Genomic DNA, 23354 nt, shown 5'->3' with positions numbered 1-23354 from the left:
TACGAGAAATAAATCTTGTTGTTGGAACAAGATAGGTGTTCCCGTTTAATAATCGCTGGGATCAAGTCATTTATACACGATGCCGGATAGGACATACAAGACTCACACACCAATTTTTACTATCAGGAGAAAATTCACCAAAGTTCTCATCTTGTCAGAACTCACTATCCATTAAACATATTTCACTGGACTGTCATACCTCTACACATCTGAGGAACCTGTATTATTCAGTTAATTCTTTTGAAAAGGTTTTTAATCAAGTGAATCCATATTTAGTTTTAAGGTTTTTAGGAAAAATGAATCTTAAACACCTCATTTAACTTATTTAACTATTTTAAATAACTAAACTTGGTTCCCACCATGAATATAGCCGTAGAAGCTGGCATGGCGTAAAAAATGAAAGAAATAAACAAACAAACCTACTGATACACTAAAAGCATAATACCCTTCGTAAGACAAATGTTTTTCTGAAAAATATAACATGCCTAAGACTTTTGCACCTGCATGTCAATATAACTTTAAAATACGACATTTCATGGCTTTTAAATCACACGTTAAACACGTTTATATATGTATAGTTTATATATAATAGAAGCTACAGAGTGTGAAATTAAATTCTTGTTTTCTTTGTGTTTTTCAGTTAGCCAACCTTACATTTTGCAAGTTAACTGCTAACCGATTAGCAGTCCTTAGTGTAATTACATCAGTATTATATAAAGAAAAAGTTATATTTTCTTAAATGGGGAAAAAACCTTAGTCTTGAAATGATGTTCAATTATGTGTTTATTATCATCATTTACCAATAGTTTTAGGACAAGTTCCATATTAAGTGAAATGTTAAAAGAAATCAGATTATGTACATCAAGTTTTTGCTCTCAATTTAGATTTAATTATGCAATGTATGGTATGGCATCACACACCAGATGATTTTTATTTGCAAATATCTACTCAGTATAACATACAATTTTTAAATGACTTTACTTACTACTTATACAGAACATACATAATGCATAATAACATGAAGAAAAAAAAAATGACTGAACCATAATACATTTTACATTATACTGTATATTACAGATTTACACAACTTTCAATCGCTCAAAGAGCTCCAACTACATTAACGCAAAAACACGGTGTAACAAAGTTCGTGGATGACGGTTGAGGAAGCGGGAGCCGGTTTTCAGTCCATGTGAGTCAACTTTTAATTCTTGTTAAATAACAATTGCATTTCAGCTTACAATAAACAGAGGGGCTTTTCAGCATACACACATCAGTATTGGCTTTTCATCACTCAAACAAAACACTCGTTAGAACACAGTATCTCGTGGGTTTCTCTCCCTCTGTGGACTGGGCCGTCTTTTATCTCCCCCGATACTCACTGTGAGCATAGAAATGGTAATTAGTCACAATTCATCTCAGGTGGATGTCCTTACTGCTCTCTCTCTCCGATCGACCACGCCCTCACCTCCACACACTGTTTTTAATCAAGCATTACAAACGGCTACCCCCTGCGCACTCGATTGACAGGACAGAGAACTGACCCTAACCGAACCCTTTCCCTAACCCTAATAAAAGGCCTTTATATAGCCTACATCCTACGAAATCAAAGAACGAACGGGACATTTAGAACAAAATCTTGCCAAAAATAAGTTTTTGCGAAAGTTGCAGCTTTTGCAGTCAACATCCAGAGACAGCTATTTATTTTGGCACTGCCCATATGTGACTGTTATTTTTGGAAAAAATGAAGCCTACTTGATTTTATTGTTGGAAGTGTTGAGGAAAATGTTACTTTACAGTAGAAACATGTTCGGTTAGACATGCAGAAGACAAGCAAACTCACACATTATTCATTTTATTTTAATGGCTAAATTCCACATTCATAAATGTGGATTTTCAGGGAAGAAACCATGTTTTATAGTATTTAAAAATGAAGTGAAGCATTATATTAAAACAATATTGCCCTCAAAGAAACAGAAAGCTATTCATATTCTACAGGCATGTATTTTCTTTAAAGTCTTTGTGTAATTTTATGTATACATCCCCCTAGCATTATTGTACTATGTTTGTATTGTATTGTATTGATCAATAAAAATAAAATAAAAAAATTGCTTTTGCATTCGTTTCTGTGTTTCGTAACAGCTCGCTAGGGTGAACTTTTCTAAAAGTTCTATTCGACAGCAAAACACCTTCTTACTGCAATTGGTCCACGCCATCGGTAGGTGTGACCTAGAGCTCCACCTACCTTGATGCTGACAGCAAGTTCTGTTTACGTTGTTCAGGGGGTCAAAATGAGTCAACATGAACACATCGGCATGCTGTCCTTTTCTGCATATCGCCCCCTTCCGCATATCGCGGCGCCTTTTTGTGGCACGTTCTGCATAACGTGGCGGCCCATGCAGCCCCAAAAGTCTGTACATTATCACTTTTACACACTTATCTTTGCAGTTGTATCTGTGTCATCAGTGGCAGGGGCGAAAGGATAAAAAGGCATGATTTTGTTTTCTTTTTTAAGAGTAGCACTTACATATACTTAATTTATTCTTTGCTTTTTGAGTATTTAGCATTTTTCCTTGTATTATAAACACATTTTCCATTATTTCCTTTTTGACAAATAATAGCCTATTCTGTTATATTCCTAACAAAAAGCACCATATTTTACACTTTTTCAGACATGGGCTGGGTTTCCCGAAGCACTAAGATGTTAGTAGCACTTTAGTACTTAATCACTGTTGGGTCTCATGTGCTCAGATAGGAAACAAAGGCAGGCCTACACAGTCATAAAGCCTGACTGTGGCCTGTAGGAACACTCAAAGCCTGATGACATGGAAACGGCACCAAAATCAAACAAAGGGAGTCCAAAAAGACTACAGATCTCATCAAGCCTTGTTCACTTTACACCTAGGTGTGAAATTCTGAAGGATCGAACTCAGAACTCCTATTGGATGGAATGCACAACAGAACGCGTCCCTCAACCATGATGTCATTGAGAGTATAAAACCCCGGAGATTCCTCCTAAGCCTTACTTCCAGCGACAGTATTCGCCACGTCTAGTTGCAGCCCTGCTGCTCCCAGGTGTAGCCTCGCTGCCCAAGGAAGTAATGTACGTACCTGAACTTTGGCCATACAATCTCCATCTCACTTGATGAGCCAAAACTCTCAGTGTTCCACAGAACATGCTCACGGATCCGAAGGAGACCGCCAAGTAATCCGCGTCTCACCCTTTTGGCTGCAGAAGTGAAGAAAGATGATTTTTCTTCTTTCTTCAACCAAGTCGATTTCGCTGATTTCTCTGCCAACCTGCCGAGAATCAGCCGCTGTACTGCCCGCCGACAGAGCGAGGAAACAGCCTCAAACGGAGTCAAACGACGGACGAACACACATTGTACCCGCGTCCTCACACGACTCAAGTAAGAGGTTTACGCCTGGGCAGAGATAGATTTATTATGGGGTTATTCTTGTGTATCAAGGTTATTGCTTGTACAGTTTACGTTTTTGTGCAATGCGCAAAGGTTACTCTTTAGTTTGTAGTTGGAAGTCGGAAGTTTATCGACTGCATTGTATTGATTATTAATTGATATTACTGCATCAGTAAACTTTGTTATTGTAAAGAGGATGCGAGAAGCAGTTTTCCTGGTTCAGGTCAGGGTTTATTTTGTCCCTCTCTGCAGCAGCAATTACAGTCTCCCAGTCTTTGCGTTATGCACAAAGTTAATCAACAATTACACACCGCTTCACAAAAATAAACTCTCATCATTTGTAATAAAAACTCCTTGCTTCTTGCTCAGGTCTGTCGTGCCCAGGCTCTCTCTCTCCTATTTGCGGTGTGTCTCTATTTATGCCGCTCTCCCCGTGCTCACTGAAATTAGAGACAGGTGTTATACATAATTTAGCTCAGGTGTAAGCGCCCTTACCGCTTTTTCTCTCTCCGGAGAGATGCTTGACCACGCCCCCGCTGCCACATATCCCCACCGCCCGACTCAGGCCGGGGCGACATCCGGCCTGCCTACCACTCCCCCCCCATTCCTGGAAAGGAAGTCGGCGACAGCCATCTGCGCCCCCGGTCTGTGGACCACCTTGAACTTAAACGGCTGAAGAGCCAGATACCAACGGGTGATTCGGGCGTTAGTATCTTTCATGTGGAGGAGCCACTGGAGTGGGGCGTGATCCGAGCAGAGGGTGAAGGCCCGCCCCAACAGGTAGTATCGGAGAGTGAGGACCGCCCACTTGATGGCGAGACACTCCTTCTCCACGGTGCTGTACTTAGTTTCCCTTAACGAGAGCTTACGGCTAATGTACAGCACCGGGCGCTCCTCCCCCCCCACCACCTGCGAGAGCACGGCCCCCAGCCCCCTGTCTGAAGCATCTGTCTGTAAAACAAAAGGGAGAGAGAAGTCAGGTGAATGTAACAGCGGCCCCCCACAAAGTGCGGCTTTAACTTGCGTGAACGCCTGTTGACACTGCTCCCTTTTTAGTGAGATCAGTCAGCGGGCTGGTGACGTCCGAATAGTTAGGCACAAACCTCCTATAGTAGCCGGCCAGCCCCAGGAACTGCCTCACCCCCTTTTTGGTCTTGGGTCTCGGGCAGGTCGCAGTCGCCGCTGTCTTGTCAATTTGGGGCTGCACCTGCCCGTGGCCCAAGTGGAACCCCAGATACCGTACCTCCACCCGCTCAATCGCACACTTCTTCGGGTTCGCTGTGAGCCCCGCTCGGCGCAGCGATCTCAGAACCGCCCTCAGGTGTTGCATATGCCGCTGCCAATCATTGCTATAAATGATGATGTCATCTAAATAGGCAGCAGCGTAAGCTGAATGCGGCCTGAGGATTCGGTCCATGAGACGCTGAAACGTAGCCGGGGCCCCAAACAAACCGAACGGAAGTGTCACAAATTGGTGTAATCCAAACGGTGTGGAGAAGGCGGTTTTTTCACGGGAAATTGGTGTCAAGGGGATCTGCCAATAACCCTTCGTCAAATCCAATGTCGAATAAAAACGAGCAGTGCCCAACTGATCGAGCAACTCATCAACGCGAGGCATTGGATATGCATCAAATTTAGACACCGCGTTGACTTTTCTATAATCCACACAGAATCGCACAGACCCGTCGCTCTTAGGCACTAGAACAACTGGGCTGGACCAACCACTGTGGGATTCTTCTATTACCCCCATATCAAGCATCGCATCCAATTCCTCCCGAACAATTTTCTTTTTGTGTTCGGGTAGTCGATAGGGGCGGCTACGTACCACCACCCCCTGCTCGGTCTCGATGTGGTGATGGATGAGGTTTGTACGTCCCGGTAGAGGGGAAAACACATCTGCAAACTCCTGTTGCAACCTGGCAACCTCCGCGAGTTGGCTCGGTGAGAGGTGGTCTCCGCAAGTGACCGGGGTGAACTGTTTATGTTTTGAGCTCACTTCCGGTCCGAGCTCTGCCTTCTCGGGAACCACCGTAGCCAACGTCACGGGGACCGCCTCTCTCCACAATTTTAGGAGATTGAGGTGGTATATTTGACGTGCGTCCCCTCTATCGGATCGTTTAACCTCATAATCGAGATCTCCCACTCGTCGTGTGACCTCAAAGGGTCCTTGCCACTTGGCGAGTAATTTAGAGCTCGATGTGGGAAGCAATGCAAGCACTTTATCTCCCGGTGCAAATTCCCTTAGCTGAGTTCCCCTGTCATACAGTCGGCGCTGTCGTTCTTGAGCTTGGAGCAAATTCTCCTGTGTTAATTGCCCCAAGGTGTGGAGTTTTGCTCTAAGATCAAGAACGTACTGAATTTCATTTTTACTGTTCGAAGGTCCTTCCTCCCAGGCTTCTCGCAATACATCAAGCACGCCGCGTGGGCGTCGCCCATACAGTAGCTCGAATGGGGAGAAGCCAGTGGAGGCTTGCGGGACCTCTCGTACTGCAAATAACAGGGGGTCGAGCCATTTATCCCAATTTCTAGCATCGTCGTGCACGAACTTACGAATCATGTTTTTGAGGGTTTTATTAAATCGTTCCACCAGGCCATCCGTTTGAGGATGGTATACACTGGTGCGAATCGATTTAATATTTAATAACTCGTACAGTTCGCGTAGTGTCCGTGACATAAACGTTGTGCCTTGATCGGTGAGGATTTCTTTCGGAATCCCCACCCGGGAGATTATTTTGAAGAGTGCCTCCGCAACACTGCGTGCTGAGATGTTGCGAAGAGGCACTGCTTCCGGATATCGCGTTGCATAGTCCACTAGGACCAATACAAAGCGATGTCCGCGTGCTGACCGTTCTAATGGCCCGACGAGGTCCATTCCAATTCTCTCAAAGGGGACCTCGATCAGAGGGAGAGGGCGCAATGGCGCTTTTGGGGTGGCCGGTGGGTTAACCAGCTGGCATTCGCGGCATGCCGCACACCACCTGCGGACATCGCCGCCAATGCCCGGCCAATAGAAACGGGCTATTAGACGGTTCAGTGTTTTCCTTTCTCCTAGGTGACCTGCCATAGGATTATAATGAGCCGTCTGGAATACCATTTCCCGACGGCTCCTTGGAATCAAAAGTTGGGTTGTATCCTCTTTGGTTCGAGTGTCCTGTGTCACTCGATACAACCGCTCATTTATAATTGCAAAATAGGGATATGAAAGTGCGATGTCAGGCTGGAGTCGTTGACCATCGATAACTCTCACTTGGTCAAAGGCGTGTTTGAGGGTTTCGTCTCGCGACTGCTCCAAAGGGAAATCCCCCTCAGGGAATTCCCTGAGAAGGGGAGGGGCCGCGGCCTCTCCCCCTCTCTCGTCATCATGACGCGGAGCTGTCGAGGACGGCCCCGGCTCCGCCTCCCCTGCCAGAGCATCGCACATCACACATCTCCCTATTCTCACACAGGACCCATCCGCACAAATTCCCTTTAATAAAGTTTTAAAATCAGGCCAATCAGTTCCCAAAATCAGCGGATGGGTGAGGCGGGAACTAACCGCAGCCTCCACTCTATGCTTTTTCCCCCAAAATTTAATTGTCAGGGTCACCACTGGATACTTGTGAATATCCCCGTGTACACACTTCACCTTCACCGTTTTGGATGTGGCCAATGCCTCGGGTTGAACCAGGCGTTGGTGGATAGTGATTTGGTTACACCCGGTATCCACCAACGCTTGGTGAGTACCCCCCTTGACACTTACCGGTATCCGGTACGCTCCGGCCCGGTCGGGGGCAGCCTGTGGGAGGTCAGAGACCCGCACCACCGTCCCCAGCTCCATCAGAGGGCATTGATCTCGGAAGTGGCTCGGGTCTCCGCACCTCCAGCAGGCAGGCCCAGGCGCCACGCCCGCACTTGCGTCGGCGGGCGCCCCCCCCCCGAGGGGGAGAGCGGCGGGGCACTGGAGTAGGGGAAGGTGTCGCCTCCCACGCCCGGGGAACTGGTCTCAGGGGCTGGGTTCCTCCTCGTCTGCGTGGGGCAGGAACAGGACCTGGAGAGAGAGCAGACGAGAGAGAGAGAGGGGAGGGGGAAGAGACAGAGGGAGGAGAGAGAAGGTAGGAGGGATCTTCTGTCCTCGGGATCGCCGCCATGTGGTCCTCCGCAAGTCGGATAGCTTCCTCCAACGACGCCGGGCGGTGGCACTGGACCCACTCCGCCGTTCCTTTTGGCAGTCGAACTGTGAACTGTTCCAGTACCACCTGGTCGATAATTCCCTGGACGTCGCGATCCCCCGCTAACAGCCACCTTCGGCAGGCGTCACGGAGCCGCTGGGCAAAGGCAAACGGGCGGTCAGAGCTTTCCAACTTCAAGCTCCGGAAGAGTTGACGACTTTCCTCCGGAGTGCGACCAACCCGTTGCAAGATGGCTCTTTTTAAATCTCCGTAGGCCAGGAGGCTCGACGCTGGCAGTTGCTAGCAGCTGGGCTTCCCCGGACAGTAGTGGGATCAGTCGGGCTGCCCATTGACCGAGCGGCCAGCCCCAGATCTCGGCGGTCCGCTCAAACAGATCCAGGAAAGCCTCGGGGTCGTCCGCCGCCCCCATTTTCTGTAATGCTGGCGGGGGTAACGGCGTGGGTGTGTCCGGGGTCGCGGCTGAGGATGCCCCCTGGTTGAGGAGGCTCCGGATCGCCTGCCGGTCCTCGGCTTGAGCATGCATGAGCTCGACAAACCGGCGGTCTTGATCTTGCCGGAGCTCAAGCAGCGTTTGTTGGTGGTTCCGATGTAGGCTGGCGAGGGCTTGGAGGATCTCCGCCAACTGGGAGGACTCTACGGGACGACCTCCATCCATCTTCGACCCAAAACTTCAGTTCCTGGGTTTCGGCACCAGTGTAAAGAGGATGCGAGAAGCAGTTTTCCTGGTTCAGGTCAGGGTTTATTTTCTCCCTCTCTGCAGCAGCAATTACAGTCTCCCAGTCTTTGCGTTATGCACAAAGTTAATCAACAATTACACACCGCTTCACAAAAATAAACTCTCATCATTTGTAATAAAAACTCCTTGCTTCTTGCTCAGGTCTGTCGTGCCCAGGCTCTCTCTCTCCTATTTGCGGTGTGTCTCTATTTATGCCGCTCTCCCCGTGCTCACTGAAATTAGAGACAGGGGTTATACATAATTTAGCTCAGGTGTAAGCGCCCTTACCGCTTTTTCTCTCTCCGGAGAGATGCTTGACCACGCCCCCGCTGCCACAGTTATACTTTAAAGAGAAGTGTTTTGTTATTGTTCTGCATGCACCTGTGCCAAGGGCTGGCAGGGGATGTCAGTGCTCAGATTCAAGCCTTCATTGTTCCTTTTTGAATGTTGATGTTCTCTGGACATCAGCTTTGCTAAGAGAACAATCCTATATTGAGACTGCTATACTGTCTGGTTATTAGTCCCTAATTCCAGGGTGGTGCCCCGGCAATATTAAATCTTATGAATATTTAATTGATTTTGATAATTGATCATTATCTTTGATGATTGTTGTTTTTACTTTTTTATCCCCTTTTATCCCAGTATGGAATGCCCAATTCCCACTACTTAGTAGGTTCTCGTGGTGGCGCGGTTACACCTCAATCCGGGTGGCAGAGGACAAGTCTCAGTTGCCTCTGCTTCTGAGACAGTCAATCCGCGCATCTCATCACGTGGCTTGTTGTGCATGACACCGCAGAGACTCCCAGCATGTGGAGGCTCATGCTACTCTCTGCGATCCACGCACGACTTACCACGTGCCCCATTGAGAGCGAGAACCACTAATCGCGACCACGAGGAGGTTACCCCATGTGACTCTAACCTCCCAAGCAACCGGGCCAATTTGGTTGCTTAGGAGACCTGGCTGGAGTCACGATGATTGTAGACATGAAGGATTAATAAGCTAATGTTGATTCTAATCAATGTTCTATTGATTTTAATAATTATTTGATAATTATTAATTATTGCTAATAACCAAACCCGCTCCTGAATGAAGCCCCAACAATCTCGAAGGTGCGTTTTCCAAAAAAACATCGTTATCCAAGTAGTTCGTAACAACGTTCGTAAATTAACGATAGCTTTGAACCGCTCTTAAGTCCATTAAGTGCAACTTAAACGTATCTTTCTGGCATCTTTCACAGTTTATTAAAGACAATTGTATTAATATATTTTGATCATTGTAAAGCCATTGCAAAGCTATTTCAGAGGATAAAAAAAAGGTAATCAAGAGGCAGTCTCCGCATACAACATGATAGGTCTAAATTACAAGACACGTAATACAGTATAACATTATATTAGCCTCCTTTGATAAGCATGATTGTAATGGCAATAGAAAGATATTCGTATTAAACAGATTATTTAAGATGACATGAGTAATGTAATGTGACCATGCAGTTTAAAACTTAAAATATGCCTGAATAAATAAAGTATGGTTAACAAAGGATATTAGAGTAAGAGTGTTCAATGAGAGTCTCCCTCTATCTCTTCCTCCTCCTTCCTCCCTTTTAATGGATGTTTCAAATCGACTCGCCTATAGTCATTTTACAAGGCAGTAACAAATTGCATGATGCATAATGGCAGTAAGGCTACAAGTACACAATGCCTCGCACTCCAACTAGATGATCTATTAATATTTAGATAGGTCTATGAGTAGTTCAGTACTGATGCCCATCATTTTAATCCTGTTCTGTGTGCATTTGTTCAGTTTCTAGCCAAAATACTTTAGGCTACGTGAGAGTCGCTTATGATTCACATCGTGTACATTCACGTTACATGCATTTATTGCGTCACTTTCATTCATCTCTATGATTGAGCATCAATAAATCTGAAACGGTCTTACTCAAGCCATCATTATTTCTGTAATTAATTCATTTACAGTTAAATTTCCGTGCCTCGACAAGGTTACAAACAACTTCCATGTTTGTTAGCATTTCCACATTATTTTCATGTTGAGAAGACAAACTCTGGACATATTTGCCAAGGTGATCAGCACCTTTGGACCGGACAGCTCCCATATCGAAGCACTTAAGTTCTACTTTTTAACGCTATCTACATGCTGTTTTGGGAAACAGGCGTTACTCCATCGTAAAATAACGAGCAATGTCAGTTAAGATGATTGTAAAAGCTTAAGTTGCAACGTTATTGGGAAACCCAGCCTGTTAGTCTATCCCTCACAGCCATTCCCATTAAAAATCAAAGATGGCGCTAGCGTGAATAAGGTCTATAAGGAGATCTCCATCCTGAAGCGTCTCTCTTTTTAGTGCAAGTGTGCAAAAGATTGTTTGGGCCCCGTCAAGCGGAAGATAACGTTCCCTTTGTACAAGGTAAAATGTAAAGTAAAATGTATTTTATGCTTTGTGTTTGTTGTTCGCTAATACATTTTTTATCTAGAATGAGCTCTTTTGTCATAACATCATTTAAAAAGCCATCTTATTTGATTCTAGAGCAGTATTAAGACTTAAATTCCTCAAAAGGAAAACCCCAAAGTGATGCGATTTAGGTTCCCTCTTTGATGCACGAAGATCCAGTAGATGAATGATTACACACAACCAGATGATTTGTTAAATGAATAACAAACTTTAATTTGTAAAAAATTGAATGAAATAAACCAGAATAGAATGAATACACTGAATAAATGCAAAAATAGATGTTTGAATATACAGTGGATGTTGTCTGGGCAATTAAGGAGTCAGGTGGCAGCGAACTGTCAACGTGAGTATTTTTATTACTCTTCAGTGTTGTTCATAAAACATAAACAAAAAGGCACTCAGTTGCCAGATAGTCACACACAAATGAGTAAAGTCTTCTAACGAGCACACACAGGTACAGTCTCACTCTGACGCCTCGTGCGCCTTTTTATGTCTCCTTCCACCATCACTACAACAAGAAACAGGTGTTCGAGATAATGACCACCCAGGTGGTGAGCCTTTTCCGCTCTCTCTCCCGCAGACAGATACACAACCACGCCCTCATCACCACAGTGGACAAGCTCTAACATGCGGTGTATTCATTCTCTGTCCTCTTGTCTTTCTCTGTCAGGCTAAAAAGATAGTAATAGTGGAGAGAGAGCCTGGAGAAGTGTTTGAATGTTTACTGGTACATTGTCATTAAGATATATTTTAAATAGCCATCTCTATCCGTGACCGCCTCTTCCCACTGTAATACACGCCTTCGAAACATACCTTACGCACTCCCATGTGCCAAACGCTCCGTCTGAGCTTTCCATTGTGTGAAGTTCAGATGGAGCGTTTGATTTATGGGAGTGCAAAGGATCGGTTTGGAAGGTGTGCACTACAAAGAGGCGGTCACGAATAGAGATGGCTATTTAAAATATATATTTTTTTTACACTGTACCAGTAAACACTGAAACTCTTCTTCAGGCTCTCTCTCAATTATTATCTTTTTAGCCTGACAGAGGATGCTAATAGAGGACAGGTAATGAATACACTGTATGTATGAGTGTCTTTTTAAAAAAAAATTTTTTTTTTTTATTTCATAGTGCAACTAGTCCCGCCTCTCCGAGATTCCCATTGGTCAACGGACGCCTACACCAGAGTGCGTTGTAGCAAAAGTTTCAATGTTTTCAACTTTGGTTGCATGACGGAGCTTCACTATCAGACCCTTTACAACCCTTGTGTTTTCCCTCTTTGTCCTTCCGATGCACCGTCCCCTTTGAAATTAATGCATTCACAGCGTTCTCTGACGCAGCGTTAACTCTAGTGTGTAGATGCCCTAACATGGCATAAGAAGCCTTTATTTGAAGAAGAAGCCTTTATTTTGACACACATTATACATTTGCACTTATACAGTGACATTCTTTTTTTTGCATATCCCAAGGGTCAGAGTGCAGGGTCAGCCATGATACAGATAGGAGCAAGGACCTTGCTCAAGGGCCCAACAGTGGCATCTTGGCAGTGCTGAGGCTTGAACCCCTGACCTTCTGGTCATTAATCCAGAGCCTTAACTGCTGAGCCACCACTTAACCACACGTTACAGTTCGGTTCGACTCGACTCTGCTCGCTTTACTTTTCTGAGCTTGCTTTTCCACTGCAGTTTAGTGCCGCCTCAACGTGGGTGGGATTTATAGGCTGATCGTCATAGTTGCACCGCCTCTACTGCCGTGACATAATCTTAAACGTGACACAAACATTACAGACCATAAACAATAACATGAACGCTAGCTGTTCGCTACTAGCTCATTGTGCTGCATAAAGCAGTTGTTGCATGGTGATTTTACACGAGTGTAACAGTTATATTGGCCTGGTTGTTTTAGAAGCAAGCTTTCCAGTAGCTGGTCAACTAAATAAAGTGAAGTTTTCAAGCAGAATATAGAGTTAACGTAACAAAATGTACCATCCTCCATCATGGACTCCAACAACGCAGAGTCCAGGGCACTCTCCCTCCCATTGCTCGCCGGTCTATTGCCATAGATTGCGTCCATTTGGTCGAACCACTTCCACTTTCTTCTGTTTGAACCACTCCGGCTGTTGTGGTCCTTGATGGTTCTGTAGTCACTTAAGTTTTTTTAACTTTTCCCTACACTGTTGGTAGGTCCGGTGGTAGCCATGTGTGGCCAACAGCTGAGACATTTCCTGACAGACTTTTTCGTTTCACGTCATTTCGTTCGTTGCTAATGAGAGGAACGTCTGCACCTCGTTTATTGACCACGGCATGGTTTTGCGCATAGCCATTTCTTTTTACAATTTGAAAGTCGCGTGAACAAATGATATCGCTGTCGCTGTTGCTAACTTTAAAACTAGCGGGCTGATGTCTTGTGTCGCAAATCCAGTGACGCTGATAGTGACAATTCTCTCTGACCAATTAGTGATCTGCAGGGTTTTGACATCACATTTAGTATCGGCTCGGCTCGCTTGGAACCTCGACCGAGGTGGTACTAAAAAAGTATCAGGTACCAGGTACTATCCACAGTGGAAAACCCCCAAAAAGCAAGCAGAGTCGAGTCGAGTTGAGCTGTACCGTGCAGTGGAAAAGCCCCATTACACACTAGGGAAGGCTCAGACAGACCATTTGGTGTATGGGAGTGTGTAAGGTCCTTTTGGAAGGCGTTTATCACACAGGGAAGAGGCCAGATCTTTTTTACAATGTACCAGTAAACACTGAAACTCTTCTCCAGGCTCTCCCTCCACAATTACTATCTTTTTAGCTTGACAGACAAATATAATAGAGGACAGGGAATGAATACACAGCAAGTATGAGTTTGTCCGCCATGTTTGGTGCCAGACGGGCTGGTTTGAGTATTTCTGTAACTGCTGATCTCCAGGGATTTTCACACACAACAGTCTCTAGAATTTACTCCAAATGGTGCCAAAAACAAACAAACAAAAAAAATCTAGTGAGCGGCAGTTCTGTGGACGGAAATGCCTCGTTGATGAGAGAGGTCAATAGAGAATGGCCTGCCTGGTTTGAACTGATAAAGTCTACGGTAACTCAGATAACCTGTCTGTACAGTTGTGGTGAGAAGCATAGCACCTCAGAATGCTATTCTGAGATGCGGGGTTGGCGCTGTTTTGGCGGCATGAGGGGGACCTACACAATATTAGGCAGGTGGTTTTAATGTTGTGGCTGATGTTTAATGTATGTTTTATTTTATATTGTTTACAACAATTTTAATCACATTTAAGTCTCTAAAAAAATGCAGGGTGACAAATTAATTTTAAAAATTACAATTGTAATTTTCTTTAATGTTGAGCTTGTATATGAGCTGTCACTGTTGGAAATTTCATATCAACTACACATTTTTAACACAAATTATTAACAAGTTGAAACCTAAAAATTAAGCAGAATTGAAAACGCTTGTATTATGAAAAAGTGCAGTGTGTCATAGCTAGGGATGCCACTTTTGAAGTTTTAAAATAAGGGACACTTAAATTAAACTCCTCCACAGTCTTAGCAATAAATGCATTGAGTTAATATGCGTTATTAATAAAAAATTATATGCTAAAATGAGAGCTTTCCTGACCCATGACTTATAAAAAAAATACATCATTTATATGTTAAAAATATATGTATTTAAATTTTTTTGATTATTTGTCGTTTTTATGTATACATTTTGGATGGTTTATATATATATATATATATATATATATATATATATATATATTAAATAATTTGTATTTATTTTATTTGTTTATTTTTTTCCTTCACCTGTACTTGTCTTTATGATTGTATTCATACATTGTTTGATCTTACTGAACATTTTACATTTTAAAAAAACTCCACAGTTTTACCACCATTTGTGGACTTTTCAGACGGTCCTTTACCCACCCTAAATTGGCGATCTGGAACTATTTCACCATGACGCCATCTGACCATACGCGACAAATCGTGGCAACCCTACTTGGCTGTCTGAATGTGACCTGCCAGGTCCAGTTTACCTCTGGGTAAATTGCATTTTCACGTAGTAAAGGGGTGGTGTAGACTCACACCATCCACTCTTGGTGAAAAATACTTTATGTGCTCCCACATGTAATCCATTCTTATCGTCTCTTCTCAGTAGCTTCAATACAAAAACTAAGTTAGATGACAAAATTCGGAAGAGCAGAGCGCGGAAAAGGGGCGGGGCTAAATAAGGTGAATACGTTCCTAAGGCTATATGAACCACTGCCCAATCGCAGTGGTTCATATAGTGGTTCAACAACTGCCCAATCGCAGCCCAAGTAGCTCTTAGTAGCCAATGCAAATGCAGGAGGCGGGACCTGCCAGAAAACGGGTGGAGAAAAAAATAACGCTTAGCTGCTGCTCAGAATCACGCAGCGTCTTTCTACTTCTTTTGTAACGACAGATCACAAACTAAAATAGCGCATTACCATTAACTACTGGCAGATAAGAGGCTGTCTGATGGTTATGTAAAGCGACCAACCACAGTTTGTTTACTTTTTTTTTTCTTTTTTTTACAGCGGTAAGTAAATCCGAAAATGATGAAAGAACACCAATCTATTTTATGAAACAAAGAATGTTCCAAACACTTTGATTCTAAAATAGACAACACAACAGCTTATCTTTAGATTTTTAATGAAACTAATTCAGTAAGTTATTGCCTTTTGATGGATTTATTTTCAGTTCTGAATATGTTTATTTCGTTTCTCATTATCTGTGCGTTATTGGGAGCAGCGAGACAAATAATTTCTGTTTGTAAAAAACTCTTTGATAACACATTTTCTCTATAAGCATGTCAAAAAAATAAAATGACTGGTAAAAATAAATAATTTATTATGGCATGTATTATTATGCGACTATTTATTACAGGGTGACCATACATAATTTATTTTCCTGGGACATGTCCTCTTTTTGGACCTGAAAAAAAGCGTCCGGCCGGGATATCAAAATTGTCTCTAAATGAAGGTCACGTGACGCCATGCAAGAAGCAGACGTGTGAGCGAAGAGCTCTGCGCACTTTGCTAAATTTTTAATTATTTTCATGTTATAATCTGGTGAAATTTGATACACCCAGTTACACACTTTCTTTTTGAGGCAAAACATGGCAAAGAAGTCAAAATCCTCGGGCTCTGGAGACATTAAAAGACACTTATGCGTTCAGGATGAAAGCCCCGACAGGCCTACAGACCGGGGACTCGATTTGGATGGCGCAGAGGGAGAGGAGATCCAGCGTCAGTTGTCCAACATGTTGGTGATGTTGACGAAGGTTCTTGCTGACTTGGAGGATCTCGCTGTAATACGTCCATCGATTATGGCGATGGAAATAAAATTATCTGATTTAGTTATAAAGTGACTGATGTTGAGAGACGAATCGATTGTCTGGAATCTTCAGAGAGGGAATTAACTGCTAATCCGCCCGCAACCAAAGTTGATTTGGAACGTCTCCTTGAAAAGCTTGAAGATCTTGAGAATAGAAGCCACAGGAATAACGTTCGAATTGTTGGAATTCCTGAGCATGAGGAGGGCAGAGATATGGTGAATTTCCTAGAAGAGCTTTTCCCGAGTCTGCTCGACATAACAGGCCACAAGCTGGAAATCGAGTGAGCTCACAGAGTCCCAGCTCACAGATTTGCTGAGGGAGATCATCTGATAAAGATCTTGTGTTGCGCCAGGCGAGGAGCAAAGGGAAGTTTTCTTGGAAGAACCATAATATTTTCTTGTTCCCGGACTTCGCGAGTTCGACGAGAGAAACACGATTGGTTCAAGGAATGTAAGAAACTCTTACATCAGCGAAAGATCACTTTTGCTCTGTTTCTGGCCAAACTGAGAATAGAAACGAAGGATGGTCGCAAAGTATTTACATGTCCCAATCAGGCAGTCTTTTATTGAATCAATGGGTGAGTAAACCATTGGGTGTTTCTCATGTGAGTGTGTTGACTTACTCTGTACTTACTCTGGCTTTTGAGGAAGCTGGGCATCATTTTGGTTTCTTTTTTCTTTTTGCGTTGGCTCCGCCGAGCGGCTGGAATTTGTTTTGTGAATAACACTTTTCCTTAAAGAAACTTTTGCATTGACGAAAGATTACTTTTGCATTGAAGTTCCCGGCCAGTTTGAGAATGGACACTACGGATGACCTCAAAATATCTACATGCTCACACAAAGGATGTCTTTTATAAAGTTGACGAAATGTGTAAGTCACGGTATATACTTTTATGCGGCCTCCGAGTGAATTGACTCGATCATCTGGGGAACCGGGATGCCGGTTTTGTTTCTTTTTATATTGGTTCCGCCTAGCGACTGGAGCTTGTTCTGTTGAATAACACTCCTTTGGAACAGCTGTGGATTAATTGTTCGTTCTTCATGCTTATTCCTCCTGCTGGCTGGAGTTTGTTTTATTGAGTATTTTTATGGGACATTGGAATGATTACGTCATCCGCTGAACATTCGTTTGTCTGTCCGAGGAAAATGAACGGTTTTATATCAGCTGGAATTTGTTTTGTGGAAGATCACACCTTTGAGACAGTTCTGTGAATTAATCTACATGTTCTTTGTGTTCATTCTTCCTATTGGCTGGGGTTTATTTTACAAAGTATTTTCTGTTATGTAATTTTGACCAAAAGTGAGCAATCCGATGGAAATGTTGTTGTGGGGGCTTGTGGGCATTCATGGACCTTTTGAGTTTAGGGGGACTGTTGCCAGTTGGCGCTTTCGTGCGCAGGGTTAATGTGCACATTTTTCTTTTTTCTGTTTGTTTTGTTCGGGGGGAAGTTCGGGATTTGATTGTTTCACTAATGGGGAATGTGGTCTGTATAATTTTGTTTTTGAGACACAATTTATTTTTTCTACTATATCAAAATGTCAAATGTTAATATGAGTGTACTATCTCTCTCCACATGGAATGTAAATGAGTTGAGGCACCCCATAAAAAGAAGGAAGGTTATTACTTTTTTAAATGTAAGAAATATGATATAGTGTTTCTTCAAGAAACACATCTCTCCCCGCAGGAAGCTGAAAAATTTGGGAAGATATGGGGTGGACATGTTTTTTTTTAGTGCTGGCTCAAGTAAGAGCAAGGGAGTCATTATATTGATTAATAAACATCTATAATTCAAATGTCTCAAACAGACTAAAGATAAATTAGGGAGAATCATTATTGTTTTAGCTGAAATTCAAGGGCAAAGGTTGATTTTGGCTAATATTTACACACCTAATGCTGATGAGCAGGGCTTTTTTTATAGATCTTGAAGGGATGCTGCAAATCGCTGGCATCCCTCATGATAATATTGGGAGGAGACTTTAATCTTTTGATGGACTCAGTCCTTGATCACAGTGAAGCAAAAGTGTGTAAATCCCCTAGAGCAACATTGACGCTTCACAGGATGTGTAAAAATCTTGGTCTTACGGATATTTGGAGACTTTTGAACCCATCTGGTAGGGACTATACATTTTTTTTCATCAGTCCAAAAGATTTATTCTAGAATAGATTTTTTTTTTAATATCCAAAACCCTCATTTCATCTGTTGTTGATTGCTCAATTGGAAATATCTTAGTCTCAGATCTGCCCTGGTGAGATTAGAGGTGTTGCCATATACAGAGAAAAATAAATCATATAGTTGGCGCCTTAATGTGTCCCTTTTGCAAAATTCTGATTTCCAACAAATGTTAAAAACTGAAATCAGTGTTTATATGGAGACCAACTGGTCCTCAGTATCCTCTGTGGGCGTGGCTTGGGAGGCACTTAAGGCAGTTCTTAGGGGTCGAATCATACAGTATGCCTTATTCACCAAAAAATCCAAAGCACGAGAACTTGTGGAGTTGGAAGGAAATATTAAAAATGCAGAGGCAGAGCTGAAGCGCCGTTTGTCATCTGATGACCTCAGAGAATTGACCCGATTGAAATACAGATATAATACTATTTTGTCGTGGAAAGTGGAGTTTTGACTATTCAGGGCAAGACAGTCACACTTTGAGTCGGGGGACAAAGCAGGAAAACTTTTGGCTAGATATATAAAGCAGAGAGAGTCTTTTCCTACCATTCCCTCAGTGAAATCTGCTGGTGGTGAAATATTTACCTCGGCCATTGATATTAATAATGCTTTTAAAGAATTCTACTCTGATCTCTATAGTTCCACGTCTTCGTCGAAGATATTGGGAACTTTGTGGAGCCATTAGATCTCCCAAAACTGACGACTGAGCAAAAAAATTCTCTAGATTCTGAGATAAACTTGGAGGAGCTTGGCGTGGTTATTAAGGCCTTACCTACAGGCAAGGCTCCGGGGCCTGACGGCTTTGCCGCTGAGTTTTTCAAATCTTATGCTACAGAACTGGCTCCACTTTTGTTAGAAGTTTATACTGAATCATTAAAGAATGGAAAGCTCCCTCCAACCATGACACAAGCCCAGATCAGTCTGATTCTTAAAAAGGACAAAGATCCAAGCGAGTGTAAAAGTTACCGCCCAATTTCCCTGATCCAGTTAGATGTAAAAATTTTGTCAAAAGTTCTGGCTAATCGATTAAGTAAAGTTATGACATCTCTTATAGATTAGGCGGGGTTTATTCGAGGCTGTAGCTCTTCTGATAACATTAGGCGTCTCATCAATATCGTTTGGTCAGTAGCGAATGAACAATCTCCGGTCGTGCCATCTCACTTGACGCCGAAAAGGCATTTAATATGGTAGAATGGGATTATCTTTTTAAGATTTTGGAAATGTATGTGTTCGGGAGTACTTTTATTGGTTGGATTAAGCTACTTTATAGACACCCTGTAGTGGCAGTACAAACAAATGGACTAATTTCAGATTATTTTACTCTGGATAGGGGCACCCGGCAGGGTTGCCCTCTTTCCCCATTGTTGTTCTGTCTTGCCCTGGAACCATTAGCAGCCGCGATAAGAAAGGAGGATGATTTTCTAGGGGTGATTGCGGGAGGTATGGCGCATAAGCTTTTGCTTTACGCAGATGATATTTTATTATTTGTCTCTGACCATACTAGATCTATGCCTTGCCTCCACAGAATTATTAATTCCTTTTCCAAATTCTCAGGATACAAAGTCAATTGGTCTAAATCCGAAGCTTTGGCTTTGACAGCGTACTGCCAAATAATGGCTTTTCAGCCGGCCGCCTTCCAGTGGCCCAAACAGGGAATTAAGTATTTGGGAATTTTATTCCCAGCAAATTTGTCTGATTTAGTTAGAGTTAATTTTGACCCCTTAATAAAAAGGTTTTCGAATGATGTGGACAGGTGGGCTTCATTACATGTATCAATGATTGGGAAGGTTAATGTTATTAAAATGAATTGTATTCCAGAATTCAACTACCTACTACAACCTCTCCCTGTAGATGTCCCCCTCTCTTATTTTAAGCAATTTGATAGTATAGCGAAGTCCTTCATTTGGAATTGAAAGAGTCCCAGGTTACATTGCAATAAGTTACGTAGGCCAATTGACAAAGGTGGGCTAGGCCTACCCAAGATTTTGTTTTATTATTATGCGTTCGGTCTCAGACATTTAGCTCATTGGTAACTTCCACCTGAGAGAGCTCCTCCCTGGTTTGGAATTGAACAGAAAGTTATTGCCCCTATTTTACTATTATAAAGCCTTTATATTATACTAATTGGGGAAGTTAAGTTGCACCCCATTATCTCGCATCTGCATGCGCTATGGACAAATGTGTCCAGAGTGTTTAATTCAGACATTTATTTAAATGTTGCTTCAAGCATATGGCTAAACCCAAAGTTGCTTATTGGTGAGTCCCCTTTCTGTTGGTTGGAGTGGATTGAGAGGGGTGTTAATATACTCAGTGACCTATAGGTTGAGATCGTTTGAAAATTTGGTCCAACATTTCAGGATTCCTAGATCAGTTCTGCAGGTACTTACAGCTGCGCCACCTGCTTTTTACTATTTTTGGGAGTAGCACACACACCCCTAAAGCGGCAGATACTCTGGGAGTGGTGATTACTGCTTTTGGAAAAGGTCATGAGGCATCAGTGTGTGGCAGCGGGGGCGTGGTCAAGCATCTCTCCGGAGAGAGAGAAAGCGGTAAGGGCGCTTACACCTGAGCTAAATGATGTCTAACACCTGTCTCTAATTTCAGTGAGCACGGGGAGAGCGGCATAAATAGAGACACACCGCAGATAGAAGAGAGAGAGAGAGCCTGGGCACCACAGACCCGAATAAGAAACAAAGAGTGTTATTATTACAAATGATGAGAGTTTATTTTGTGAAGCGGTGTGCGATTGTAGATTAACTTAGTGCATAACGCAAAGACTGTGAAATTGTAATTGTGCTACAGACAGAGAAAATAAATCCTTACCTGAACCAGGAAAGCTGCTTCTCGCCTCCTCCTTACACTGGTGCCGAAACCCGGGAATTGAAGTTTGGGTCGAAGATGGATGGAAGTTGCCCCGTAGAGTCTTCCCAGTTGGCGGAGATCCTCCAAGCCCTCGCCAGCCTACATCAGAGCCACCAACAGACACTGCTTGAGCTTCGACAAGATCAAGATCGCCAGTTTGTCGAGCTACTGCACGCTCAAGCCGAGGACCGGCAGGCGATCCGGAGCCTCCTGAGCCAGGAGGCGTCCTCAGCCGCGACCCCGGACACTCCCACGCCGTTACCCCCGCCAGCATTACAGAAAATGGGGGCGGCGGATGACCCCGAGGCCTTCCTGGATTTGTTTGAGCGGACCGCCGAGATCTGGGGCTGGCCGCTCGGCCAATGGGCGGCCCGACTGATCCCACTATTGTCCGGGGAAGCCCAGCTCACGGCTCAACAACTGCCAGCGATGAGCCTCCTGGCCTACAGAGATTTAAAGAGATCCATCTTGCAACGGGTTGGTCGCATTCCGGAGGAAAGTCGTCAACTCTTCCGGAGCTTGAAGTTGGAGAGCTCCGACCGCCCATTTGCCTTCGCCCAGCGGCTCCGTGACGCCTGCCGAAGATGGCTGCTAGCGGGGGACCGCGACGTCCATGGAATTATCGACCAGGTGGTACTGGAGCAATTCACACATCGACTGCCAAAAGGGACGGCGGAGTGGGTCCAGTGCCACCGCCCGGCATCGTTGGAGGAAGCTGTCCGGCTTGCGGAGGACCACATGGCGGTGATCCCGAGGGCGGAAGACCCCTCCTACATTTTCTCTCCTCCCTCTGTTTCTTCCCCTCCCCTCTCTCCTCTCGTTCTGCTCTCTCTCCAGGTCCCGTTCCTGCCCCATGCAGACAAGGAGGACTTCAGCCCCTGAGACCAGTTCCCCAGGTGTTGGAGGCGACACCTTCCCCTACTCCAATGCCCCGCCGCTCTCCCCCTCAGGGGGGGGCGCCCGCCGATGCAAGTGCGGGCGTAGCGCCTGGGCCGGCCTGCTGGAGGTGCGGAGACCCGAGCCACTTCCGAGATCAGTGCCCTCTGATGGAGCTGGGGATGGTGGTGCGGGTCTCTGACCTCCCACAGGCTGCCCCCGACCGGGCCGGAGTGTACCGGATACCGGGCCGGAGCGTACCGGATACCGGTAAGTGTCAAGGGGTGTACTCACCAAGCGTTGGTGGACACTGGTTGTAATCAAACCACTATCCACCAACGCCTGGTTCAACCCGAGGCATTGGTCACAACTAAAACGGTGAAGGGGAAATGTGTACACGGGGATATTCACAAGTATCCGGTGGTGACCCTGACAATTAAATTCCGGGGGAAAAAGCATAGAGTGGAGGCCGCGGTTAGTTCCCGCCTCACCCATCTGTTGATTTTGGGGACTGATTGGCCTGATTTTAGAGTTTTATTAAAGGGAATTTGCGCAGATGGGTCCTGTACGAAGTTAGGGAGATGTGTAATGTGTGATGCTCTGGCAGGGGAGGCGGAGCCAGGGCCATCCTCGACAGCTCCACGTCATAATGACGAGAGAGGGGGAGAGGCTGCAACCCCTCCCCTTCTCAGGGAATTCCCTGAGGGGGATTTCCCTTTGGAGCAGTCGCGAGACGAAACCCTCAAACACGTCTTCGACCAAGTGAGAGTTATCGATGGTCAAAGACTCCAGCCGGACATCGCCCTTTCATACCCCTATTTTGCAATGATAAATGAGCGGTTGTATAGAGTGACACAGGACACTCGGACCAAAGAGGATACAACCCAACTTTTGATTCCAAGGAGCCGTCGGGAAATGGTATTCCAGGCGGCTCATTATAATCCCATGGCGGGTCACTTAGGAGAAAGGAAGACACTGAACTGTCTAATAGCCCATTTCTATTGGCCGGGCATTGGAGGTGATGTCCGCAGGTGTTGTGCGGCATGCCGCGAACGCCAGCTGGTTAACCCACCGGCCACCCCAAAAGCGCCATTGCGCCCTCTCCCTCTGATCGAGGTCCCCTTTGAGAGAATTGGAATGGACCTCGTCGGGCCATTAGAACGGTCAGCACGCGGACATCGCTTTGTATTGGTCCTAGTGGACTATGCAACGCAATATCCAGAAGCAGTGCCTCTTTGCAACATCTCAGCACGCAGTGTTGCGGAGGCACTCTTCAAAATAATCTCCCGGGTGGGGATTCTGAAAGAAATCCTCACCGATCAGGGCACAACGTTTA

General features: G+C 44.5%; 1 protein-coding gene across 3 annotated transcripts in view; it reads left to right on the top strand.

Moving 5' to 3' along the window:
- The window catches only part of LOC127453010 (Golgi-associated plant pathogenesis-related protein 1-like), a 40933-nt gene that overhangs the window by 3396 nt on the left and 14183 nt on the right, over positions 1-23354 (top strand). For all 3 annotated transcript variants that reach the window (XR_007899351.1, XR_007899349.1, XR_007899350.1), the window contains exons 3-4: positions 1078-1189; positions 21083-22288. The gene's annotated coding sequence lies outside the window, so the exon portion shown is untranslated. The remainder of the gene's footprint in view (positions 1-1077; positions 1190-21082; positions 22289-23354) is intronic.

Source organism: Myxocyprinus asiaticus, chromosome 15 (assembly GCF_019703515.2).
Source record: "Myxocyprinus asiaticus isolate MX2 ecotype Aquarium Trade chromosome 15, UBuf_Myxa_2, whole genome shotgun sequence".
Taxonomy (NCBI): Eukaryota; Metazoa; Chordata; class Actinopteri; order Cypriniformes; family Catostomidae; genus Myxocyprinus; species Myxocyprinus asiaticus.
This window is presented reverse-complemented; position numbering and strand designations above follow the sequence as displayed.